This window comes from Dromiciops gliroides, chromosome 1 (assembly GCF_019393635.1).
Source record: "Dromiciops gliroides isolate mDroGli1 chromosome 1, mDroGli1.pri, whole genome shotgun sequence".
Classification (NCBI taxonomy): Eukaryota; Metazoa; Chordata; class Mammalia; order Microbiotheria; family Microbiotheriidae; genus Dromiciops; species Dromiciops gliroides.
This window is the reverse complement of record NC_057861.1, coordinates 329068502-329094560: the sequence shown is the minus strand read 5'-3', so window position 1 is coordinate 329094560 and position 26059 is coordinate 329068502.

Here is a 26059-nt window from a genome sequence, read left to right as displayed (position 1 = left end):
GTCTTGTGCTACAGGAAATGACAAACAGGATGATCCCCGAAAAACCTGGAATGACTAATGAACATAGATCTATAGTGAAGTGAGCAGAGCTGAGAGGACATTGTGTGTAGTGACAGCAGTATTGTTCAATGAGCAATTGTGAATGACTTAACTACTCTCAGCAATGCAATGATCCAAGACAATCCCAAGGAACTAATGAGGAAGCTTACTATGCATCCCTATAGAAAGAACTGATAAAAAAGAACACTTGTGGATTGTACATATATAAACTGCTTGCAATCTTGTGAAGGGGAGAAGAAAGGGAGGGAGGGAGAAAAATTTGGAACTCTAAATCTTATGAAAATGAATGTTGAAAACAACCCTTACATGTAAATGGAAAATAAAATAAATGTTTGTTGCTAAAAACAACAAAACAAAAAAAGAGAAAATGCCTCCCTCCACCATTACCTTCATTTTCTTTTTTTTTTTTTTTTTTTTTTTTTTTTTTTTGCAGGGCAATGGGGGTTAAGTGACTTGCCTGGGGTCATGCAGCTAGTAAGTGTCAAGTGGCTGAGGCCAGATTTGTACTCAGGTCCTCCTGACTTCAGGCCCAGTGCTCTATCCACTGCGGCACCTAGCTGCCCCACCTTCATTTTCAAAACATATATTTTGTTTGTTTCTCCCTATAGAATATGAGGACTTGGAGGGAAGGAACTGTTTCATCTTTGTATCCCAGGAATTATTTGCTGTTTAAAAAGTTCTTGTTTATTTGTTGATGACAGACAGCAAAACCAGTACATTGTTAGATGTTAAATTGTATATAACACCATTACAGAAGTTTGCCACACTCTCTGACCACTTATGTTTAATCTTTATCAACTTTTATTATGTCTAGATCTATATCTCACCATTGGCTGACCACACTGAACCCCATTTGAATCCTTTTTGTAATTCTATACCAAATAAAAGAAGAGAAAATGCAACCAATCAAATATTTGTTTTTAATAGTTTATTTTTTCAAATTAAATATAAAAACAATTTTTAGCATTCCTTTTTACAAAATTTTGAGTTCCAATTTTTTTTCTCCCCTCTCCCCTCTCCCCTTTTCCCTTTTCCTAAAATGGTAAGCAATTTCATAACTGTGCAATCATGTAAAACAGTTAGTCACAGTTGGGAAACAAGGAACAGACAAAACACGCAAAAAAATAAAGTGAAAATGGTATGCTTCAATCTGCATTCAGACTCCATCAGATTTTTTCTCTGCATGTGGACAGTATTTTCCATCATGAGTCCTTTGTAATTGTTTTGGATCATTGTATTGCTGAGAAGAGCTAATTTACAGTTGATCATCATACAATGTTGCTGTTACTATGTACAATGTTTTCTTGGTTCTGCTAATTTTACTTCCCAACAGTTCATACAAGTCTTTACAGGTTTTTCTGAAATCTGCCTGTCCAATAGTTCTTATTGCACAATAGTATTTCATTCTATTCATCAATGGTTTGTTCAGCCATTCTCCAGTTGGTTAGCATCTCCTCAATGTCCATTTTGTCACCACAAATAGAGCTGCTATAAATATATTCAATCAAGTATTTATTGATTATGGAATGTTAAGTATTATGAAGCAAAAAAGCATAATGCAATAATCTCTGGTCTCAAATATCTCGTAATCGAATTTAAGGGCAAAACTAATACACTTAAAGGAAAACTGAACGAGTACTAGGCAGCACATAAACATCTTAAATTGTGTGGTACAGAAAAGAGTGTTTGAAGGAAGACAGCAAGAAGGAGAGAGGAATAAAAGAGGGAGAAAGACAGACAGGGAATAGAAAGAGAAAGAGAGAGAGAGAGAGAGAGAGAGAGAGAGAGAGAGAGAGAGAGAGAGAGAGACAGGCAGAGGCCACGATGACAAGAAAACTTTTTGAAGGAAATGTGACAGAATTATAGAACCTAAAAGTTTTCAGAACTTAGGAGTCATCTAGTCAGCTTTCCTACATACAAGTTATGTTTGTTAATGCATTAATCAATAGTCTTTAAGTTCAATTATTCAACAAATTGCAAATATACTTTAATTTAGCCCACATTTCACCATCTTATTTAAAATATCTTGGGAGACTGTAATAAATTCCTTGCTCACGTTATAGTAACTTTATCTGAAATATGTTTCTTTTCTACAAACCTTGTAAGCCTCCTTAAAAAAATAGAAGTTAGTTTTATGATTATTCTTACTGAACCCATTTAAGCACTTAATAATAATTGTATTTCTTTCCAGAATTCTCACAAAGTTTGTAATGATGTGTTATGCAATTTTACCTAGCATTATAACCATTTCCCCAGGATTGTTACTATAATTTCCAGAATTTACCCTTTCCCCCTTATGGGACGTTGGAGCAACATTTGCCATCTCCAGTATTCTGGATTTTTTTCTTTTCATTTTCAATTCTTTCTCAATGATTTCCAACAGTGCATCTAAAAGTATGTCTCAAAACTTCTTTCAGAACTCTTGACATTCATCATTTTGTGTGTATAATTTCATAACTCTAAGTTCTACCATTCTTCACTATTGGAGAGATACTATTATTACTGTAGAATGTAGGAGAAATATTAGTTATCCCACTCAGTCAATAACCATTTTCAAAGAGATCTCAGTTCTAACTGGTAAATAATCCCCACATGTCAGTTTGACTCCCTCCATCATCATTTAAGGAATAACTCCCATCTGGCCCAGGAATTTTTGCTTGTTTCATTTTTTTTTTTCAAAGACAGTTGTCCATAGAGGAGAGAAGTAAGACAGGTGCCATTGCTTTTTTTGATATTCCATTGGCTAGAATGCCTGTCTCCTATTGCAAATTGACTGAAATTCCTGCCATCTGCTATGGGAAACCTCATCTAAATGTAAATTAAAATAAATACATTTCTTGGAGAGGAAAAAAAAACCCTTTAAATACTCTGAACCTTGGCACATTTTGTAGGGGCCTAACGATTTCTTTGTAGTTCAACTCTTCCAGAAAGCAAATAAATTTTTGATGGCATAATGCATGAGTCAGTCTTCTGAAGGCAGCTAAGGCTGTTGTGTTTATAGGAATTACAGGATCAATTAAATAATTCAGATGGTGGTAAGGAATAAAGACTGTATGATGTAGCGATAAGAGAGCCAAATAAAGGAAGCTGGGATTGAAATCCTACCTCTGACATTTACTAGATCTGTGAACATACATCTATCACCTCTCTGAATTCCAGCATCCTCATTTGTAACATGAGGATAATGATACCTATCTCAGATGGTTGGTGAAAGGTTTAAATGGGATTATGTACAAGTTGTAGTTGAGCTTCACCTTGACTTTATATGAAGTCAAGTGCTGAGAAGTGAAAGGATCATCAATAAAAAAATTATCTAGGAATAGAAGATCCAGAAAAAGAACTTATTCCATTCTATTTTACACCTTGTGCACAGATATGATTTGGCATTCACTCATATATTCAGCTTTTGAAAAAAAGAATGACTGACGATTAGCATGTTCAAGGGATTGTACTAGTTATTATGGAAAATGGTGAATAAGACATGGTCATTCATTACCCTTAGGGATTTTACAATCTAGAAATGGAGATAAAATATGTACAAATAACTACGAGGCAAATTATCATAGTGTATTACAGTAGGAAGTGTCATGATAATTCAGAGGAGAGGGAAGAAAGTAGGATAAGAAAAGGCTTCATAAAGTATGTGGTATTTCAGGGCACCTTGAAGGTAGGGTAGGGAATGAACAGGTGGGACAGACAGGAAAGAAATTGGAGGCAAAGGGAATAAAGGTTTTACTATATTTTCAGAAAATTTCTCTTCTATTTCCTTTCAAGATATCGATTTATAGAATTCCTTCCTTTCCCTACTAAATTCCTAGAAGAAAAAAAATCTACATTCATAGACTTCACTTCCATACCTCTCACTCCTCTATTCCTTGAAACAGACAACCAAATCTGAAAGTATGTGACCTCTTCAAGTTTGTCAAAAATCTCTTAATTGCCTAATTCAATAACCATTTCTCAGTTTTCATTCAACTACTCTTCATTTTTTTTTTATGCTTTCTCAACTATCTAACCATCCCTTCTCTATTTCCCTTTCTCACTTGTTGTCTAAGTTCTATGTCAAAAATAGAACTCCTTCTCCTTCCTCATAAAGGAACTCCTCTTTTTACCTTCTCAGGCTCTCTCAATTGGCACTACCAACCTTTTGTTCAGCTAGGTCCACAAACTTAGAGTTATCTTTGGCTTGTCCTTTTTTGTCAACCTCAATATTCAATAAGTTTCCAAGTAGTATTGGTCTGACTTTCACAGCTTTCACATCTGTCCCCTTCTTTCCATTTACTCATGTAGCCTCAACCTTTATTGACTGCCTCTTCACCTTGCACTTAAATTATTGCAATAGATTCCTAATTGGTCTCCCTGCTTTCTTTCCCACTCCCACCCCAATCTCTTCTCTATATAACTGCCAAAATGATATTTTTCAAGCAAAGGGTTGACCATGTTTGTCCTCTATTCAAAAAAAAAGTTTTAGTGACTTTTTATTGGTATCTAGGGTAAAATCCATGCTGTCCCGAAATTTTTAGTTTAAAGCTTAAAATGGCACTAAGACTTTTGGGACATAAGTAAATTCTTTTATTTGACATTTAAAACCGCTCACAATCTGGCTCTAACCTATCTTATGAGACATTATACATGATTCCCTCCCATCCCTGTACATTCTATATTCTAATTAAACTGACTTCTTGACTGTGCCATTCTATTTCCTTCTAGTCCTTTAAATAATCTGCACCTCCCTTCAACATTAAATGTTCTCATTTCTCATTTGGCCTTCTTGGAGTATTTAGCTACATTCAAGGCTCATTATCACATTTGACAAAAGGTCTCTCCTGACTTGCCCAACAACTAACCCATTTCTTAGTGCTCTTTCCGAAAAAATACTTTGTATTCACTTACCCAAAAGAATATAAGCTTCCTGAAAGGAATTATTTTTGGTTTTTGGTCTTTGTATCCCCAGCACCCAGGATGGGACTTGGTACATAATAGATCTCTTAAAGATGTGTTTATGTTTAGATTGAATCAAAATTAATTTCCTAATATTTGTTTTTTATTAAAAGGATACTAGTTTAGTTAGATTGATGCAGGCAGTCTACAATGTACTGGGCACTTAATCCTTCTGCTAAAAACTGCAGAGGATACAAGAGGAAACCAGTCTTAAGATCTATTTTCAAAGATCTTGCAAAGTTAGGATGTAGTCTTTCTCTTTGGCCTTGTTATAGTTTGGTGAGATAGCATGGGATCAAGGTATCTATAGCATTTAATATTTTATAATCCATCCTCAAACTTAAGGGCCAGATAAAAACTCTTGCATCAAGAAAAGTGGAAATCAAATAGATAGAGAGGTAGATCAATAGATAGATGTATATACATATATACACATACATATATATGTATATGCATATATGTATGTATATGAATATATGTGTATACCTATATATCCATATATATTTATATACAATAAAATGAAGTCATCTTGATAATATGAAGATATTCTATCCAATGAGGACCCAGATCTAAAAATTCATTCACTTTGCCAGTCTATACCAAACAATATGTTTCCAGGTTTTTTATTTAATATCATAGAAATCAAAGTGAATAAAACAATTTTCAGTCTAACTCTGACTTTTAGTACAACCTCTTCCTAAATTATCCAGATAATGGACAATAATCTCCTTTATTTTTCTAGAGACAGATGAGGTTAAAACATGGCTCAAGTTGCTTTGTTTCTTTACTTTTTTCACAAAGACATGGTCTGAATCTTTATTTGGAGAGAGCAGCAGATCAGCTCAAGCATTAGCTGTATCGTTTCCATCCGAGGGAAATGCAGTCCAGAAAGCAATCATCTAGAGAGTTAGCCTCCTCACTTAAGTCAAGTGCAATTGTTAGTAGATGGTATGATGGGGAAGGGGTGAAGGGGAGAAATTTCTATGTTTAAGAAGTTCAAGAAACAGCTTTTTACACCAAAAAATTGTCATGTACTAGATACCCCTGACTGGTACAATCAAGCAGAGAGTCTCCAAGATTATGTGAACCTGTTTATCCAGGTTGTTAAGGAGCCAATTGAAAACTTGTCAGGAGGCCAGCATCAGCCCTCATAATCAGACTATGGACTATGTCAGTGGTCAGTTGAATTGCCAGAATCATTTAGTCTCATTATCATCACTGCTATCATGATCGAGTGGGAGAAGGTAGCACTGGTCCAATCTGTTTAAGTCAGGAGCAGTTTTAGTGTGCATGGTGTGTGTGTGTGTGTGTGTGTGTGTGTGTGTGTGTGTGTGTGTAAAAATGAAAGGAAAGAATGAGTGTAAAAAGTGCTTTGGGCTCTGCTCATTTCAAGTACATGTTGCTGAGAATGAAGAGTTATTCCATTCCTCAATGTTCTGTGGGTGAGAGCCCAGCTTCACACCTAGTAGAGCATAAGATAGTGTAAAGAAGGCTAACTTCTCAGCCTGAGCAGGAGAGGTGGAAGAATAAGGTTACTAGGAGATATCTCTTGTCTTCCACAGACCTGCTAGACATGCCTAAATAAAAGCTACTCTTACTCTCAAAAGTTTTACAGTTGTTATTACTCATCCATGCAACTGATTTCTTAATAACTTCAGAAAGAATTTGTATTGAAGTAATAGTACTGCCTTTCTAGGTGTCCTTCACACCTGGAAAGCTTTAACCCAGAATTATTTGAAGCAGGACTCAAAATAGCTATAAAGTCTACTAGTAGTACACCAAGTAGAACATGGTTCTTTGTGCTCTAGTTGATAATTTTGAACATTACAGAAATAAAAGTAAATGGTTCTCATTGGCTGCCAGTGGAGATAATAAGAATAGCTATCATTTATACTTCTCTTTAAAATTTGCAAATTACTTCACATATATTATCTCATTCTATCCTAATAACAATTATTAAGTAGGTGCTATTATTATCTTAGTTTTAAAAATGAAGAAACTAGAACTGAGGGATTAAGTCATTCGTCCAGGTTGACATAGCTAAATCACGTAACAAGACCAAATCCACAAAGAAATGGAGTAGAAGATAGGTAAGCTTTTGGGGTTAAAGTCTTCCTAACTCAAATTCCAGCTTTTTATCCTGTACCAATTAACTGCCAAAGAAGCCCTCAGAGCATGGATGAGATAGATTGGATGGTGAGAGAACTTACACTAGTACTTACGAGTCTTTCAAGAACAAATAAGAAACTATAACTGTTTTAGAGACTAACAGTACAGCTTTTGCTTCCAATTCTAAAGTCGGTTCTAAAAAAAAGAAGTAACATCTAAGCACTAGGAGTCTAGGTAGATAAAGCCACATTATCCAAGGTAATCTTTGGTTGGAACAGAAGACTGGTTTAACCTAAATTGCCCATTTCACCCTCTCAAGACTTGCTTTTCTCCCATACTTAAGTGGTATGGATAGGGTTGGTCCAAGATAATGCTGTGATATGGGTAAAGTTTAGTTTCATTTTAATTCTTAACATTTCCCCTGTGTTCTCCTTTTTGGTATCCAGAATCTTCATATACCACAATTTAATAAACTCCAAAGACTCCCCATTGCCTCTAGGATTAAATATAAAGTCTTTTGTCATTTTAAGCTTTCTCACAATGATCCTGTCCTAAATTTTGATTCTTACTCTTGACTCCCTTCTACACATTCCAGTTTCCCATACTGACCCACTTACTGTTCCTCTTACATGATTTGCCATCTTCCCCTTCTTTGTCTGCACTGGCTTTCCCCTATGCCTGGAATGCTCTGCTTCTCCATTTGAGCAGCTCAGAATCCCTGACTTCCCCTACTCTCAGTTAAAACACCACCTTCTACTAAAGGACATCTGCAATCATCCCCACTGCTAGTGCCTTCTTGCTGAGCTGACCTTCCACCTAACTTTGTATATTTCTTATGTGTACTGAAAAATTTGAATGTTATCTCCCCTACTAAGATATATGTTTTGAGGACAAGAATTGGTTTTTGATTGTTTGTTTGTTTCTTTTTTTAGTGCATTCCTAATACAGCACAGTGCTTGGAATATAGTGAATGCTTGATAAATGCTTAGTGATACATAAATTGGTTGAATAATCTCCTAGTTTTCTGTAGTCCCCTCCTTACTCTCTTGCACTTCTTACTATTATCTTCTTGTCTCCTTAACTGAGTAAAGCTTAGTTATCTTCTGCTCCATTCTTCTACGGACTGTCTTGGTATATGACTTCTCAGATAATCAAAGTTGATTAATTCATACCAGAATGCTGATGATTGATAATGGGATCATATGTTACTCCTGCCAGGAATACTTGCATTTTAGGAAGGCCCTTGGGAATATAGAGTTTTAATTCGAAGGAATTAAATCTATGATGGAAGGTTTCCTGCTCTGTTGCATATGGCATGGTAGGGAGAATTTGGGAAAGGGGACTCTTCATATTCATCAAAACATTTTAGGATTGCTACATACTTTTAAAAAATTATGAATATCTTTTTTTAAAAAATCACCTTCACTTATGAGTATACACCTCTTCTCTCTCTTACCTAGTGAGTCATCTTTTATGCAAAGAAAAAAAATTCAACAGAATAATAATATATACTTTGTCCTATCTCCACAGAGTCCCACCTCTACAAAAGAGAGGCACATGTTCTCTCTTTTCTAGGGTCAAGAAAGCAAGGCCAGAAAAATAATACAGCATTTCCTATTGGTTCTCTTTTGTGGTTATCTTTCTTTACATTTTTCATTTTTGTAATCACTGGTATATTTTATATTTTGTTATCTCTGCTCTATATAAGTTCATATAAATCTTCCCATGTTTTTCTCAAATCTTCATGATCTAGTTTCTGATGGTGCAACAATATTCCAGCATATAAATTTATCACAATTATTTTAGCCACTTCCCATTCAATAGACATCTAATTTATTTCCAGTTCATTCCTAACTCAAAAATTTGTTACGGATATTTTACTACATACTAACTCTTTCTGCCTTTAGCATCCTTGGGGGTATATGTGTCACAATGGAAATTCAGGGTCAAGGGATACCAATGCCAAATCACTTTAAAAGTCCTGGTTATAGACTGGTAATATGGTAGAGTCAATAGGTCCCCCTTTGCTACATATAGACAATAATAAGTATCATCTTAGGAATCCTTTAAAAATGATGCACCACTCCTGCCCATGCTATTTTCTGTAGAGCATAGTTGGAGATAAATGTATATCTGACTCCAGTGGGCAAAACCACACTCTTCTTCTCTCCAGGGGTGGGAGTGGAGGGTTTGGTTGAGTAGAGTAGGAGTGGGGTGGGGAAGAGCTGTGCTATTCATTCATAATGCATTAAGTGGCACAACATACAACACACTAGTACTGGGGATCTTAAGGGGAAAAAAATGAAACAGTCTTTGCTTTCAAAAAGTTTACATCCTATTGGTAGAAAATACAGCATGTGCCCTAAGAAGTTGGTGAGTATGCGCTCCAATTCCCCAAGACAAGGAAGATAAGAGAATACTTGGGCTAATCAATTTGAAAGGGAGATGTGAATTCCAGGCCATAGTAAGTGATCAAACTGTTTTCTACAGGGCTGGTGAAGAAAAAGGCTCTCTCACATACACACAAACGTGCAATAATACAAATATGAAGTGTATGCACACACATATCTATGTAACTCTATATAGACAAATCTATGTGCCAGTAAAATCTTCACTCCCTTGATGACAGTACTAATGCATATTTCTTTCCTTTAGCAAAATTCTGATGAACTGACATTTCAAGTTCATGCAAACAAATTCCCCACAGGATGAATTTATTATTTGTATCATTATTAATATTACACTTGGATCCAGGAACAGCACCTTCAAAAGGTTTCTCCATGCTTTGTTGTATTCACGCACGTGCGTGCGGCTGATTTTGATTAGCAAGCCTGCACAACTCTCCTAACTTTCCTTCTGAGCTTGTGCAGTTAAAATAATTATAATAAAATCTATTAACTGCTTGTTACTGCAGGGGGAAAAGGAACCACATCCAAGCTTCCATCTGCAACCATTGATTCTGAAGTGGTGAGTGACAGTTCCCTACCGCCTAAGTAGGTTATAACAAGTTAGCTTCAGGCTTCAACAGCCAGTAGAGTGCAGAGGAGAAACGACTGGCCTCCAAACTTGTCTGAAGCCTCAAGAAAGAAAGAAAGGGGGAAAAATCCCTGCCAATAACTGCAATGCCTGTTCTCACATTCAGCAGCAGGAGTTTTGTAATTGCCAACTCTCTTTAATTCCCACTCACACCTTGGGGGGACAAGGCAGAGAACTCTCTCTAACAGATAGTAATAAAACTATTATTCATCTAATCATCCACAAACATATGTGTTTCTTTTGTAAAGCCTATGCAGCCTTTAGACCCATAACAAACAGACACGCCAACACATGCAAATGAAAACACAATGGTATGGGAAAAATAAAAAAAGGTAAACCAAAGGAGCAGCTGTTTAGCAGAGCAGATACATGGAAGCAGCTACACTGGCATATTTTGAAGTTATCATCGCCATAAGTTCCTATCATACACAAACATTTGCACATGCACCCATACATATACACACATACATACATATATGTGTGCATGCTAAGGCTTTGTTCACATAAAGAGTAAAGTGAGAGCTGGAGGACATCATCCTAATGGAATTACTATGCTGGCTTTTTTCATGACAACTTCAGGTTAGAATGTTTGTGATCCCATATTGTCCCCCCCTTGCCTCAATGCTGAACTTCATTTTTCATCTGGTTACACAGCCAAAAATGGGATGGGGGGCAGGGCAAAGGGATATCTTCCAAACAAAAGATGTTTGTACTATCAAGCCATGAGAAAAATATTTTTGAACTCTTGATTCACTTCCTTCTCTTTCTTTCTTTGTATTAAAGACAGTCAATTGTCAGCAAGCATTTATTAAGCACTTCTTATATTTCAGGTGCTATGATAAGCACTGAGAAGTCAAAGAAAGTAAAAAAAAAAACATTTTGCCCACAAGGAGCATACATTTTAATGTGCATGTTGGGGGAGAGACAACACAAAAAACATTATTTACAGTATAGATGAAAGGAATCTGAAAGAGGAGGCATTATCACTGCTGTGGAGGGAGGGAAGGAGGACTGGGCAAGGCTTCCTGCAGAAAAGAAGCTGGGATTTGATCTGAGCTTTGAAAGTAGTCAGGAAAACTATGAGGCAAAGATAAAGGGGTAGAAAACTGCAGGCATGTGGTACAACCATTGACAAACATAGACAAGATGAAATGTCCTACTGAAGGAACTGTAAGTAGGCCAGTGAAGCTGGCCGGTGTGGAGAAGGGAAGGAAACTGGAAAAAGGCTATTTCACTGCCCAAATGCGCTGTCTACATAGCTACACACTTTCCCTCCCAGGGTCTCAGTTTGCTCATCTATAAAATGAAGGGATTGAATTTTATTGCCTTTAAGGTCTCTTAGAGCTTTGAAACTTTGATCTTATAATTGTCATCAGAGTCAGTCTATAACCCTAACAAGGAAACAGTTTCAAAACTTTGTTGTCATGTATCAATTTGGAACCTAAATAATATCACTAAATTTGAACACCTACCTTATTTAGCAGATTTGGTTCCAAAACACTTTGGACTTTTTCCAAAAATTAAATCCACTCTCAGGGAAATGAAGATACAATATTAGTGAGGATATTCAAAAGAACATCGCAGAAGCTTATAGATGTACTTGGGGGTGATGTGTGTGTATGTGTGCATGTGTGCAAACAAATATCTATAGCAACAAACATTCTCTACTCAAAAGGGAAAAGAACACCAACACAGGCTGTGTCTATGCATATAAAGTGAACTGGTTCAAAGAAGCAATTTCCTGAATAATTAAAACAAAACCTCTTCATGATTCCTTCAATTTCCTAAATATTTTGGTTCAAAGTATTATTGAGATTTGAATTATCTTAATAGTCTCTTCAAGCCTGTTCTTTAGTTGACACTTATAGATACATATTCACATACATTTAATTCCTCAGGGCATACTTTCTGGTTGAAAAATCTCAAGATATTTTTTAAAAATATTTTTACAACCGATTTTTATATTTTAAACAATTATTTCATAACCTATTACCATTTCTATTACTGTACTACTACACTGTGGTAAATATTACAATAGACCATTTAGCAGGAGAACTTTACCAGTGGCCAGATTATTTATTCATTTTCCTGAAAATTTGCAGGTATCACCAAGCTAGAAATATTCTGACTTCTGCACTTATGAGAGGAACTTATGAAACAAAGCAAGTTCATTATCTTTTAATGTTCCTTGGTGATTATGAGCTATGATCACATATGGCTTCACTTCCTTTGCAAAACAGGTACCCAGAACTTTTCATTACTAGACTTTTGTGCCTATTCTGGGACTTGGCCTTTTGAGGTGGTGCTCAGGGACCTGATAGTGAAATAACTATAGGACATTCTTTTCACATTTGATTCAACCTGCTAGATGTTGTAGGTAAAACCCAAGAACCATCTTTTTGATTTTCTGAAGTTTTTGATGAGTCTAAGTAGGGTCTGGCCAGAAGTCCCTGAGTAGGGAATAATCTCTCTAGAGAAGTGTCTATTCTCCTAGAAATGGGAATAGATTTAGAAGTCATCAGTATGGTCTATATGAAAGAGTATTTTGTCAAAACAGTTAGTTTGTACCAAGATATCAAAAGAATAGGGCATAAAAGAAGACATTCTTAAGGCATTTGCAAGTAGGGCCTGGATAAGGTCCTCCAATGAGGAGCACTGGGCATTCTGGAGCAGTAGGTCAGAAATGAGAGTCTAGAATAGTAGCCATTATAAGGGAAGATAGAGCAGCAGAAATTGAGTGTAAGAGACATGCTGGCAGAGCACAAGAACAAATTATACCTAACTAAAAGTTTTTTTTTTTTCCCAAGGACCATCCATAACTGTAAGTACCTCAGATGAAGTGTCATAGAAACATATGTTAGACCTAGAAGGGCCATTAGAGACTACCTAATCCACCCTTCTTGTCCCCTCTGTAGCTTTCTCCTTCCTCTGACCACTCTCTCCTCTCTCACTTTTTCTCTCTTCTTCCTCTTCCAATTCACCATCATCTTCCTCCTCATACTCCTTTTCCTTCTCTTTTTCTCCATTTTCTCTTCCTTTTCCCTCTCTTTCCTCTTTCTCCTTCTCCCTATCCCCCTCCTTCTCTGCCTTCCCCTTCCCCTTCTTTTCTCTTCTTCCTTCCTTCCTTCCTTCCTTTATTTCCTTCTCTTTCTTTTTCTTTCTTTCTTTCTTCCTCCTCCTCCTCCTTCTTTTTCTTCTTTCCTCTTCTTTTTCTCCACCTCTCCCTCCTCCTGCTTCTTCTTCTATAAGAGAACATCAGCCTATTGAGGAGAAGTACTAGCCCAGAGTGACTAATAATAACTTATTGTGGGGCAGCTAGGTGGTGCAGTGAATAGAGCACTGGCTCTAGAGTCAGGGGGACCTGAGTTCAAATCCGGCCTCAGACACTTAAAACTTACTAGCTGTGTGACCCTGGGCAAGTCACTTAACCCCAATTTCCTTACCAAAAAAAAAATAAGTTATTGTTAGCATAGAGACAAATTTCGGTTAGTCTGACTTTCAACCCAGTTGTCTTTCTATTATTCTATGTTGTCTCTCTAAGTCAGAACTTGGTTTCAGTGCTGACTATACCACTGCTTAATGTTGGGGAGAGATCAAAGGAGTAACTCCTACTTCAAGAAGCAACATGGAATAGCTTTACCACTAACTTGTTATATCTTCTTCCTAGGTCACTTTCCTCATCTGTACACTGAGAGAGTTTGATCAAATGCCCGTTAAGGTCCCTTACAGTTCTGAGATTTTATGATCTCTATGTTTTATCTCAAGAATATTACTAGAATGTTTCCAGTAAACCAAAACCCTCTTCTATGACAGACTCCAGCCAGATAGATCAGAAAAGCAAGGGACCTATAACAGAGCAATATGATAGAAAACAAGGGAAAGAAGAGTATCAGAAAGAGAAAAAAGCTCACCAATGAAAAATTCCACAGAAAGGACAAGGGAGAGGAGGATAGGAAAGAAAAAGACCATTCAAATTAGCAGTAAAGTAATGAGTGGTCTTGGAAAAATCTATTTCAATAAAGCTGAAGTTGAACACAAAAGCTTTATTGCAGGGAGTAAGGAAAGAATGCATGGTAAGAAGGGATAAAAAGCAAGTTTCGTCTATTCCTTCTTGATTAATTATTAAGGGAGGAAAGGTCTGAAATTTTATGAGAGGAAGCATATGTAGAAATAATAGTCTATAGGTGCAATGTTGCCCAGTATTACCTCAGTGATACTGTTTATAACTTGTATCACCTAGAGTGAATCATTTCTCCTGTTACTTCATCTGCAGATTTAATGACAAGAGAAGAATTTTAGGGGTCTTTCCAACTCTCTGATCTAGGACTAGGAAGAGTAGGTGAAGGAAATGATGGGTTATTGTGAACATTTTGTTTATAGTTCTGGGAAAGTAAAGAGAAGAAGTGAGGATTTAAGATGTGTGAGAGAGAAAGCTAATGGTTACAGGTTATGTTACAGTTATAAGGATACACGTAGAAGCTTTAACTATGGCAAGTACGAAAGCCAATTTAAAGCTTTAGAACTGCAGGAAAGTCAGGAAGAATGACTGAGTTATAGGGAGGATTAAACAAACTGAAGATGAGAAGTAATTTAATATCAGATGATCTCAAACTTTCTCACTTAGGAGAGTGATAATATTGTGAGTTTGAGAAGAAAAGAGATGGTTTGAAACAAAGGATATGGGAAATGTGATTTAAAAGTCAATGAGAGATGAATAAACATATTGCTATGCAGTTAAGGTTATATTGTAGTCAACTCAATCATCATGGCTTTGGAGATCTACTGATTTAGCCAGGGTTGAAGGTTAATAATGTGGGAACAACAAAATATTCGTGGAGCAAGGTATTCACGGGAGAGGAGAGGAGCTAATTTAAAGAGATGACTATGAATGAATAAATCAATAGATCAATCAATTAGTCAATGAAAAACATTAGGTAGTATATCTATTATAAATTAAAGGGCTGTCCTTCAGTTGAGGAATATCTAGATAAGTCATAGTATATGAATGCAATGGAATATGATCATGCTGTAAGAAATGAGGAAAAATGTCTTCAACAAGACATGGAAACATTTATGTGAACTGATGCAGAATTGATTTACTATGTGTAGAACAATTAATACCACAACATCAATATTATAAAAATCAATCATTTAAGGACTTTTATGGACTGGTGAAGAAGGAAATAAGCAGAACCAGGAGAATGTTTATATAAAAATAACAATAATTGAAAATAAAAACTTTGAAAGTTGTGGGAACTATGATCAATAGTTCATGATTCCAGGGGGCAGCTAGGTGGCGCAGTGGATAAAGCACTGGCCCTGGAGTCAGGAGGACCTGAGTTTGGGTCCAGCCTCAGACACTTAACACTTACTAGCTGTGTGACACTGGGCAAGTCACTTAACCCCAATTGCCTCACCAAAACAAAAAAAAAAATAGTTCATGATTCCAGAGGACTAATAATAAAATGTGATAATCATTATAGAAGCAGCTAGGTGGCACAGTGGATAGAGCATAAGGCCTGGAGTCAAGGAAAACCAAGTTCAAATAAGGACTCAGACATTTACTAGTTGTATGACCTTGGGCAAGTCATTTAATCCTAATTGCCATAGTTTCCTCATCTGTAAATGAGCTGGAGAAGTAAATGGCAAACCACTACAATATCTTTATCAAGGAAACCCCAAATGAGGTTATGAACAGTTGGACATGACTGAAACTCAATGACAACAACAACAAAGATTATAGAGTGGTAATGGATTTAGGATATAAAATAAGACTCTCTTTTCATATATATGTATGTATATACACATGTGTGTGTGTGTGTGTGTGTGTATGGAGAGAGAGAGAAAGACAAACAGAGAGCCACTAAGGGGGATTGGTTTTGCTTGCGTATTAATGTTTATTAAAAGTATTTATTTCTTCTTTTTAATGTAATGGGGAATGAAAGGGAGAGAAAATACATATATCTTTTAGGTTTTTTATTTCTTTTTTCAAAATAGAGAGGTGTGTGGAGGGGTTGTTACAGACATGAAATGTTGCATCCAATTTCAGATGAGGTCTCTGTTATTAGTTTTACTTCACTGTTGTACTTTGTTACAAGAGACCTCCCATACAGAAAGAATAATTTGTAAATATAAAGCAAAAATAAAACACATAAATAAACCTAAAAAAGAAAAATAAAAACACTTGGGCAGCATAATGTAGTAGGTAGAGACCTAGACTCAGAGTTAAGAAAACCAAACCTGAGTTAAAGGCTCACCTCTCTCACAAACTGGCCATGTGACCATGGACAAAGCACTCAACCTCTCAGTGTTCTAAGTAAGTATCTAAGACAACAAGCTGAAGAGAACATGACAACATGAATTGATAAAGGAAATTTCCTACTCAGGAACTTCCATTCATCAAGTAAATCACAGGCAGGTCCTGTCTCATTCTCTACTTCTACATGCCAAGTACCATGCTAAATACTGGGGATATAAATATAAAAGTAAGCGTTTCTGCCTTAATTTTGTTGTTCTTTGCCATGTCTGAGTCTTTTCCACACCTTTTAGGGTTTTCTTGGCAAAGATACTAAAGTAGTTTGCCATTTCCTTCTCTAGTTCACTTTACAGATGTGGAACTGAGAAAAACAGGGTTAAGTGACTTGCCCAGGGTCACAGTTACTGCAGCCAGATTTGAGATAAGGAAGATGAGTTTCTGACACCAGTGCTGACACTCTCTCTACTGTGCCAACTAGCTGCCCTCCAGGAACATTCTATTGGGAGAAATAATGCTTAAGGAGAGTGATGGAAAGGGAAGGATGTTTTGGTTTGGGCAGGAACAGGGATGATGATTGGAGCTACAGGAAAGATGATTAACATACCCTTTCCAACTTTGGGGTCAATACAGAGTAGGAAAGGAAATGCAGCCAGAGCAGTGTTGACAATCTGAGAGAAGAGGGAGCAATGGGTATCATGATGAGAATGAAGAAACATATTGTAATAATAAGGGAGTGGGAGAGGAAGAGATACAAGATTTGTGGCCAGATAGAATTTCTGAGTTTAGCATCTTGGACATAGAACAATTTCAAGGGATGATGAGGTCACTTGGAAAGTTTTAACAAACTTAGTGAGACTTTGAGGTAGACTAAAGCTAAAGGGTCATAGAACTTGAGTCTCAACAATTGAGAAGATGCTGTTAAAAGGTCAAAAATGTGCATATGAAATTTCCCTAGGATAATAGTAGGGAAAAGATGAAGAAGACTGTAAAGCAGATGCCAAAATCAGAGTCATATGTAAATAAGATATATACATGTTAAATGGGAGATGATCAACAGAGGGAGGAAACTAATAATGAAGGAAATAGGAAAAATTGAGTCTTGAAGGAATCCAAGGAGACAAGGTGAACTTGGACAAAGACCTTTAGCCTTAATTTTCTCATGTATAGAATAAGAAATTTGGCCCAGATGGCCTCTGAAGTCTCTTTCAAATCTGGATTTATGATCTTATGTGCTCTCTGCAGAACTTATTATTTGTCCTAGCCACTGTATAAATCGCTACACACATATATGCAAATATATTGTTTGAATATATGGATAGACTTAAATATGTACATGTGGGCATATTTATGTGTTTTATGTGTGTATGTGCACATGTGTATAAGTTGAATGAAAAACAAGAGACAGAAACTTAAATAGAGAGAGATGGAGGTAGAATTTAGAACTTTGAAGATCTGATTGTTAACTAGATACCTGTACATCTACCCCACACCCAATGATGACAGTACTCCATCCATCAAGTGTTGTAGGCAAGAGCCCAAGCAGGTGTCTCTATAGTAGATGAGCCAGGGACAGTTCCTAGTAGCTCTCATGGATAAATTCTCCAACTGTCTCCACTCCAAGTTCCCAAGCATCAGATAGTGAGGAAAGGAAGCATGGTTAAGGGTGTTGGTCATTTGTTTCAAATGTATTGATCTGACACAGGGAATTACCATGATTTCTTTCTTATTCTACCTCATATTCCATCCTCTATGATGCAACTAAGCAACTGTTAACTGTGATTGCTTTTTCTCACTGTCATGATGGTACCATTAGTTTACTAAACTTTGAGAGATATGTTCATTAGCACAATTATAGTGAAGGTGAAGATCATTTTTAGAGAGTCCAGGTCTCCTGATTCCTGGTCCAGAATAGTCTCCACTCCACCACTTCATGTGTGTAATGGAACCAGATTACACCAGTCAGCAATTTAAATGATGACAACTGGAGACTCATTCAAACTCATCTTTTCCTATCTTCCATCAATGTTTCTTAGCCTGTGGTTTGCAAACTTGTTTACATATAATATAGATAGATGGATAGTAGATAGGGGAGGAAAAATGGTGGACATCATCACTTATGAAATGCCTACTATGTGCTAGATACAAGGGCTTTACAAATATTATCTCATTTGATCCTCACAAGAACCCTGTGAAGTAGGTGTTATGATTGTAGTAGCAGAAACTAAAGTAAACAAAAGTTAAATGATCACACACCTAGAAAGTATGGGAGGCCAGATTTTAATCCAAGTCTTCCTACCTCCAGGACCAGTAGTCTATCTATTATACCACCCAGCTGCCACTAGATAACTGTGCTCAATAGAAATGGTTTCTTTTGTAATCCTGTGTATTTTATTTTGTACATCAGCATTCTGAGGAAAAGTCCATATGCCTCATCTTACTACCAAAGGGATCCTACACACACACACACACACACACTGGTAAGTGAAACTCACCAACTCACCACAACACACAGGTTAACAATGCTTAATCTAGGTTAAGTATAAACCAAGGTTGAAAGAGACAGATAAAGAGAGGAGCAACAGGGGAAAGGACTTACTTATTTACTTCATTCCTGTAACCATATGATGTTAAATGGAAATGGAAAGGAACTTGAGCGATCACCTTCATATGGTGCTGGGGAGGAAACTGAGACTCAGAAAGGCTGGATCTTGCCCAAGTGAATAGTGAAAAAATGGGGGAGGGACATAGAAGACACATTTCATAAGGTAATATCAATTCCTTCTATCCCCATTGCCCAGTCCTATGACTCTCTTCCAATTTGCTTCGTCCTTTCCTATTTTATCCAACATCAGCACAAGAAGAGAGAGTAGAGAAAAAGGAGGAAAGTGGGATACAGATGTACTAGTGAGGGAGAAGAGAACTAGTGAAGGAGGAAGTATTTGAAGGTAATGCACACAGGCTATTCTAAATGAAATTATTAGTAATTAGTTTGTAATGCTTTTTGAAAGATGTTCAGATGAAAGAGACTCTGAGAAAGCACCCTATTACAATGATTTTAGGAAGCAGCGTCTGAAAGCATGCTCCTCTGTAAGAGCCATCTTTCTTTTGGCTTTTAGCTGCACATCAGACTGAGAGAATAAAGGCCACATGTTGGGACTATGGGAAAGACATCATTTGCAATGATCATAAAGCACATACTGAACAACCAAAGACCTAAATGAAATTCATTCATTCAGGATTAAGGTGTATACAGATTTAGAAGTGGTTGTGTGTGCAGTGGGAACTAAGATGACCTCTAAGTCTCTTCTAGTACAAGAATTCTATGATTTCAGTGTCATTTTCCTACTCAACAAGCATATTGTTCAGATGCTGTTCTCTTTACTGGATATGGATTTCTTTAGTGTATTCTGATCTGGGATGAAGCATAAAGTTCACAAATCACTTTCAAGATCTCAAGTTATTAGAAAACATTTCTTTTTACACAGAAAGATGAGAGTACTCTAGAAAACAGTTCCTGATATATAATTCAATTCAATACCACCTGTGTTTATGGACTATTACATAAATAGGTCTAGCCTAAGTCATTTAATTGTAAAATATGGAGGTTGGACTGAGGACCCTCTAAATATCCTTTCAATTCTGACTCCCCTGGTCATGGGGGATTCAAGAGAAGAATTTGGCACAGGCCCTACTTTTTAAGATTGGATTTGGGGGAAAAAGACCTTAAATAGGGGAAGAACAATGTAGCAAAAGTGAGTGGTATGGGCAATAAGTGTTGCTTGATGCTCTAAGAAGACTCCACTGAAGATGTAAAACTTGATCTGGCCTTTGGTGGATGGTGATTAGAGGTGTGTGGGTGGGTAGGGGGTGTTGTAATCTGCAGGTGAAGGATATTCAACCTGGGGTAGAAAGGGAAGGGCCAAAGATGACTAGAAGTGAGGGTCGTTGCCTGGTTGGGGAATAGTAAATATATATGTTATAAAGCAATGGGGCATTAAGTTTAGTTAATTATATTACATCCAGATGATGAAGAAACTTGGAAGCAATACTAAGGATGTAGAAAAAAATGACAAAACTTTACAAGGAACTAGCAAGAGAAAAAGGTAGAGTATAGCCACTCATGTGAAAAAGACATCATATGGTTCCATTGTGTTGTCAATAGTCTAGAATTGTACAACATTTCTGGTTCTCTCATATTCAAGGTCCATCTGTGCAAGCAAAATAACCTGAAGGAATGAGGAATTATCCAATCAGTTCAGAGAAAATAAAAACAGTAATGACTGCAAAACCCAAATGCTGTTACTTATTAAAAACTGTTTCTTGAACCTGAACATGTTGCCAGATAATATAGCCTAAATAGAACATTTTTTTTCAATCTGTAAGTTCACTTGAGCCACATACATACAAGCAATGACCAAGACATGCATTGACTTTAGCCAGTGGCGATGTGTGGGGGAAAAGGAAAAGACAGAAAATAAATTAGCATTTATAAAACATCTACTATGTACCAGGCACTGTGCTATGTGGCTTAGAAATATTATCTCATTTGATCCTCCAAGGGAGGTAGGTGCTATTATTATACTCACTTTATAGTTGAGTAAAATGAGACAAACAGGTTAAGTGACTTGTCGAGGGTCCCACAGCTAGTAAAGTATCTGATCCCAGATTTGAATTCAGGTTTTCATGACTCCAGGTCTAGAACTCTATCTACTTGTAACATTTAGCTGTTTCAATATGAATAAATCTTCAAATGATAGAAAGTCCTTAAAATTAGAGGGTTCCAGAATTACAAGTTACATGAAAAAAAGAAACAGAGAAGGTATTAAAAATTGGAGATTCTTTCCATTTCTGCTTTTCCAGGTGGGCCTCTCATTGGGTAGGCACTAGTAGGATTAATTAGTCCCTACTGGAGAGGGTACCCACTGAACTCTGAGCTTCCATTGCTCTACTGGGTAGATGTTAATTTAGTTTATTTTCTTTCCATCCATTGCCATAAATTGTTTGGATCTAATAGAGTTAATGAAAATGAAATTGGACATTGTGATTGAAAAAAAAGCCTCCTGCCTTGACAATAAATGTGTCTGCTCTACCTTCATACTTATTTTTGGTAACTGTGGGAGATCATTATCTGGCCAGAGAATTCAGTTCTGTCTACATTAAGGGGAATGCTTTGGTTCTCATTTTTAGGGATATATACTTGTAGGAAAATATATATTGAAAAGTCCAACAAGACTCACTTGAGAAGTATTACATGCTATATTAAGATGAAGAGATATTATAAATACTTAAATTAACTATAAAGGACATATGAAAGAATATGGTATCTATGTCCAGAGAAAAAACTGGTAAATAGAAGTATGTTTATAATGGTTTCACATATATATGTATATGTGTGTGTATGTGTGTGTGTGTGTGTGTGTGTGTGTACACGCACATTTGTGTCTAATGGTAGCCATCTCTAGGGGGCAGGAAAAGGGAAGGTGAAAAAGAAATTAACATGATAATTTTATTATATATTTAAAAGGAATTGTAAGATGTACATAAAATGTGCAGTTTCATGTGCAATCTTTTCTTTTTTATTATACTATGTTATGGAAATGCTTTTTTATTCCATAAATTAAAAATAAAGATTCTTAGAAAGAGGAATTATATTCTTTGGCAATTAAATATGTCAATATTTTCCCTAGGGAGTTAGGTATGTTGAAACAATATTCTTAGGCTAGTTCCCCCACCAACATGTTGTTGGTGGTGGTGGTCCTTTGTTATCAAAGAGTACTTATGACATCATGAGGGTAATGTCTTTACTTGCATATGAATTGGATTTAAGTGAGGCAGAGCTGGACTAGTACATGTGTGTGTGTAAAAATCATAAATTTTTATCTTGAGAGGAGGCTCACTAGAATTTCTTAAAGATTTTTCTTCTACCCTGATGGAGGCTTTGAACCTTGCATGGATATAAAGAGGAATGTGTACCTATTGTATAAGTATGTATATCTAGGTACTGTCTCTCTCTGTCTCTCTTTGTCTCTCTGTCTCTATCTCTCTGTATCTTTCTCTGTGTCTCTGTCTGTCTCTCTCTGTTTCTCTCTCTCTGTCTCCCTATCATCTGTTATCTATTTAACATGTATTGATACAGAAAAAAAAAAACAGGAGGTAATGATTTCATTTTATCTGCCATGTCTTAGACTCACCGAACCACAGAATCTTAGACTAAGAGAAGACCTGAGAGGCCATCTCAAGTGGAATTCAATTTATATTCAACTAGCATTTATTAAGTGCCTACTCTATGCAGGGCACTGGGAATACAAAGACAAAAATGAAATGGTCCCTGACTTAACAGATCTTATTACATTCTACTGAAGGATACAATAGGCACACAAATAACTAAATGTGAGGTAATTTCTTACTCAAAGTAGAAAATTACCTTTATGATATCTTTAGTGGGGTTCCCCCAGTTTCTATTTGAAAATTTCTGATGTCTCAAACAGTTCCATTTCTGTATAGTTTAATCCTTGACTATTCCAGCTCACAAAAATTTCTCCTTTCTCTGAAAGAGCTGTTCATTTATAATAGACTATACACAATTGTATAGTTTATTGTGCTCTTATTATTGTACAAATACATATATGCTTATATACATGTATGTATGTATGTGTGTGTGTATGTGTGTATACACCCATACTGTAAAGGGTATTCCAAAAAATATTAGTGAAGTTTTAAGCTATTATATCTTCAGGGGTGTGTGTGTACACACACACACACACACACACACACACACATGAATGTAATTATCATGTGATAACTCTATCCTCTTTGGAGCACACAGCAGTTGCTTAGTGGTTGCTCATTAAATATTGGCAGATTGATTCTTCACAGTTCAGAGGGTACTAGGTTGGATAAAGCTTGTCCATTGCTATAATACTGCTAAAAAGCCCAAGAAATTGTTGACTGTTTGTAGGGCTGCTCTGCTTCCTGACAAGAGTGACTGTCTTTTTAGTCTGAGGAAACTCATCATTGGCTACCCTTTGTGAGTTTACATCAGTCTAGTCTCCCACCTGAATTAGAGAATAGGCATCCTTGAAGGAAATAGCATGGCACCGGGGACATAATGCTATATTTAGATTCCAGGAGACCTGTATTTAAATCCCACCTCCGACACTGTGAAAAATGCTTAATATTTCTGAGACTGATTTTCTCATCTGCAAAATGGGGATGATATCACCAACCTACCACAAAGAATTATTGTGAGATTTAAACCAAGTAATGTATATGAAATTCTTTGTAAGCTTTAAAATACTATTCAAAAGTCACTTATTCCCCATGAAAGAGGCCTCATTTCCCTCCAAATGACACTGTTACTTTGGTTTGGATCACTTTTTTGGCCCATTTCTCACACAATATGATTTGCTATTGAGTATCACATGGAGGAAATGGTCATATCTTACTTGTTGAATTGCCCAGGAAGGAAAATTTAATGTATCATGGTGACAGTTCCTTTAATAAAAGAAAACACAAGATTTTTCATTTATAGGACCATAGGATTTATAGGAGGAAGGGCTCTCAGAAATCATATATTCAGATTCTCTTTTTTTAAAGATGAGAAAGTAAATAGATGATTAGATTTGCTTAAGATCATACATGTTGAAAAGAGATGAGTAGGGATTTAAACCTAGGTTGCTCCACATTGCATACTGTGATATTTCCATTAAACCACAGTAAATTCCTAAACTTCCCATGCAGTACAAACCAGAAATTTCTCCTTGTAAATTTGTTTCTATCTATCCACTTTCATGAATTCTTTCAGCCTTATTTGAGGAGACAAAGGAACATTATTTCTTGGTTTTCCTATCTACAAAATGGGAGTTTTCCCCTTTTTCTATTTTTAAGATGTGTATCTTTCAATGAAATAAACTAGCAAACCTCATCAGAGTTCACACCACATTTTATTAGGTAGGATATACACCAAGAGAATTTCATCTCTTATGGTGAACATTGTTTTTTAAGGTGAACTTACTTTTTAAGGTGAACATTTATTGTTCTACTTCTTGCCTATCTCTGGACATGTTTACAATTGAAAAGGATTTCTATTTTTGCTCATCAAACTAATGAAATTCAAACTTAATTAAAATTATTTTTCTTAATAAAAAATGTTCAAGGGGGCAGCTAGATGGCACAGTGGATAGAGCACCGGCCCTGGATTCAGGAGGACCTGAGTTCAAATCCAGCCTCAGTCACTTAACACTTACTAGCTGTGTGAATCTGGGTAAGTCACTTAACCCCAATTGCCTCACCAAAAAAAAAAAAATCACAAACAAACAAACAATAAAAAATGTTCAAAATAAGACACAAAATAAAATTTTAAAATTTATGTATTAGTGTGTGCCTGGAAACATATAGAATATTCTATACACATGCCTAGGCTAAGCCATCCATGTTATAATGAAGTCAGGAGGAAAAATTTTCAGTTATAAAACATGTGGTATAAAACATCTAGAAAGCTCAGGCTTTAATACTTTCAGAGTTGAAAATAAATTTAAGCAGAGACCCATCTTTCATTCTAAGGGTTAATGTTATTTCTGAAAATTAAAACATTCACAGTGTATTCAGTAAATGTCCAGAAAACACACTTTCATCACTTGACTGCTGCTCCTGCATGAAGCAGACTCTTTCTGTGGAGAAGAATGCATGGCTCACTTCAAAGCACCAGAATACAGTAGGACTTCAAAGGTGACAAGACAGATGGTACATGGGGAAGCATGGCCCAATGCCTAACCTCACTTAAAAAGGTTGTTTGGGTTTTTTTCTCTCATCATGAACTGCGTTGACATACACACATAATTATGAGTATGGCATTTCATCTTTCCATGCTTCTTTATTGTAGTCCCATATCAGTCATCTACAGAATGGATGAAATGAATGAATAAAGCAGCATTCACTGATCACTTACTATACACCAAGTATTGTGCTATGCATTAGTGATTTAAAAAAAAAATAGAAAAGGGGCAGCTGGGTGGCACAGTGGATAGAGCACCAGCCCTGGATTCAGGAGGACCTGAGTTCATATCTGGCCTCAGACACTTAATACTTACTAGCTGTGTGACCCTGGGCAAGTCACTTAACCCCAATTGCCTCATCAAAAAATTAAAAAAATAAATTAAATTTTTAAAAAATAGAAAAAGAAGATAGTCCTTGCTCCCAAGGAGCTCACACTCTAATTGGAAGAAAGACAAAATATAAGCTATAGGGTACATGGAAAGGCCAGGGGTCTTAAGGGTACAGAGGCAGGAAAGATGGCTAGGTGCAGATTAGGAAACATCTTGAAAAAAAAGATGAACTCATTGAAATGTCATTTTAATTTTGTTCATTTACTGAATAGTAGTAAAGTACATGGTTCAGGAATTGCAATCCACAAATTAATTCAATTCAAGAAGTTTCTAGTGAGTATATACTCTGCGAATAACATTATTCTAGTTACTATAGGGCACATCAAAAAAGGATGAGACATGGCCCCTGTGTATTAGGAACTATCAATCTAGTGGAAATGACTTAGGATTAAAATACTTTTTTAAAATTAGAGGACAGGAAAAAAGCAATGCAATTACATGTCAAAATGTTATAATGATGAGGGTAATATACTAGGGGTCAGATGATCTGTCA